The following is a 2,500-nucleotide window of genomic DNA, read 5'->3' as shown; positions in this document are numbered from 1 at the left end:
CGCCGGTCAGGTTCTCCGGCGGTACTCCGGCGATGCTCCGGCGATGCTGTCCCGAGTGAAAAAAATGCGGCACCAGCACATGCTGGAGCCAAGCATGGGCACCGTGGCTCAAAATCGAACTTCGGCCAAGGCCTCGACCATCAATGGCACATGATGACGCATGGTGATGGCACATGCATCGACCATCATCGGCATAGGCTGCCCTTCCGTACGGGCACTTGCCTCGACCGCCATCGGCACAAGCTGGGCCCTGGTGTGGGTTGTTGCCTCGATCACCAGCGGCACATGCTGAGCCTTGGTGCGGGCGGTTGCCTCGAGCACCATCGGCAGACCCTGGGCCCTGGTGCGGCCGGTTGCCCCGATAACCATCGGCACACGCTGGGCCCTGGAGCGGCCGGTTGCCTCGATCACCATCGGCAAAAGCTGGGCCCTGGTGCGGGCGCTTGCCTCGACCACCATCGGCACACGCTGGGCACTGGTGCGGGCGCTTGCCTCGACCACCATCGGCACACGCTGGGCCCTGGGGCGGGCGGTTGCCTCGATCACCATCGGCACACGCTGGGCCCTGGTGCGGGCGGTTGCCCCCAGCACCATCGGCACACGTTGGGCCCTGGTGCGGGCGCTTGCCTCGACCACCATCGGCACACGCTGGGCCCTTGTGCGGGCGCTTGCCTCGACCACCATCGGCACACGCTGGGCCCTGGTGCGGCCGCTTGCCTCGACCACCATCGGCACACGCTGGGCCCTGGTGCGGGCGCTTGCCTCGACCACCATCGGCACACGCTGGGCCCTGGTGCGGCAGGTTGCCTCGAGCACCATCGGCACACGCTGGGCCCTGGTGCGGTCGGTTGCCTCGAGCACCATCGGCACACGCTGGGCCCTGGTGCGGGCGCTTGCCTCGACCACCATCGGCACACGCTGCGCCCTGGTGCGGCAGGTTCCCTCGACGACCATCGGCACACGCTGGGCCCTGGTGCGGCAGGTTGCCTCGAGCACCATCGGCACACGCTGGGCCCTGGTGCGGTCGGTTGCCTCGATCACCATCGGCACACGCTGGGCCCTGGTGCGGGCGGTTGCCTCGACCACCATCGGCACACGCTGGGCCCTGGTGCGGCAGCTTGCCTCGAGCACCATCGGCACACGCTCGGCCCTGGTGCGGTCGGTTGCCTCGAGCACCATCGGCACACGCTGGGCCCTGCTGCGGCAGGTTGCCTCGACCACCATCGGCAGCCTCGACCACCATCGGCACACGCTGGGCCCTGGTGCGGGCGCTTGCCTCGACCACCATCGGCACACGCTCCGCCCTGGTGCGGCAGGTTGCCTCGACCACCATCGGCACACGCTGGGCCCTGGTGCGGGCGGTTGCCTCGACCACCATCGGCACACGCTGGGCCCTGGTGCGGGCGCTTGCCTCGACCACCATCGGCACACGCTGGGCCCTGGTGCGGCAGGTTGCCTCGAGCACCATCGGCACACGCTGGGCGCTGGTGCGGCAGGTTGCCTCGACCACCATCGGCACACGCTGGGCCCTGGTGCGGGCGCTTGCCTCGAGCACCATCGGCACACGCTCGGCCCTGGTGCGGTCGGTTGCCTCGAGCACCATCGGCACACGCTGGGCCCTGGTGCGGCAGGTTGCCTCGACCACCATCGGCACACGCTGGGCCCTGGTGCGGGCGCTTGCCTCGACCACCATCGGCACACGCTCGGCCCTGGTGCGGTCGGTTGCCTCGAGCACCATCGGCACACGCTGGGCCCTGGTGCGGCAGGTTGCCTCGAGCACCATCGGCACACGCTGGGCCCTGGTGCGGGCGGTTGCCTCGACCACCATCGGCACACGCTGGGCCCTGGTGCGGGCGCTTGCCTCGACCACCATCGGCACACGCTGGGCCCTGGTGCGGGCGCTTGCCTCGAGCACCATCGGCAGACGCTGGGCCCTGGTGCGGCAGGTTGCCTCGAGCACCATCGGCAGACGCTGGGCCCTGGTGCGGCAGGTTGCCTCGAGCACCATCGGCACACGCTGGGCCCTGGTGCGGTCGGTTGCCTCGAGCACCATCGGCACACGCTGGGCGCTGGTGCGGGAACTTGCCTCGACCACCATCGGCACACGCTGGGCCCTGGTGCGGCAGGTTGCCTCGATCACCATCGGCACACGCTGGGCCCTGGTGCGACAGGTTGCCTCGAGCACCATCGGCACACTATCGGCCCTGGTGCGGGCGGTTGCCTCGACCACCGTCGGCACACGCTGGGCCCTGGTGCGGGCGCTTGCCTCGAGCACCATCGGCACACGCTGGGCCCTGGTGCGGGCTGTTGCCTCGAGCACCATCGGCACACGCTGGGCCCTGGTGGGTTTAGGCACATCTTCAAATTTCTGCCGTGCCAATGCCATTTTTATGGCTTGTAAATTCATACAATGGTCCCCTAAGCCTTCACGTGAAGTTTCGTTGGAAGATGACTCGTTTTCTATTTTTCACGATTTTCGAAACTTTTTGCGGTTCGGGAT

The sequence above is a fragment of the Durio zibethinus genome, unplaced genomic scaffold (genome assembly GCF_047325235.1).
Source record: "Durio zibethinus cultivar Kanyao isolate XHJ-2024 unplaced genomic scaffold, ASM4732523v1 HiC_scaffold_56, whole genome shotgun sequence".
Taxonomy (NCBI): Eukaryota; Viridiplantae; Streptophyta; class Magnoliopsida; order Malvales; family Malvaceae; genus Durio; species Durio zibethinus.
This window is presented reverse-complemented; position numbering follows the sequence as displayed.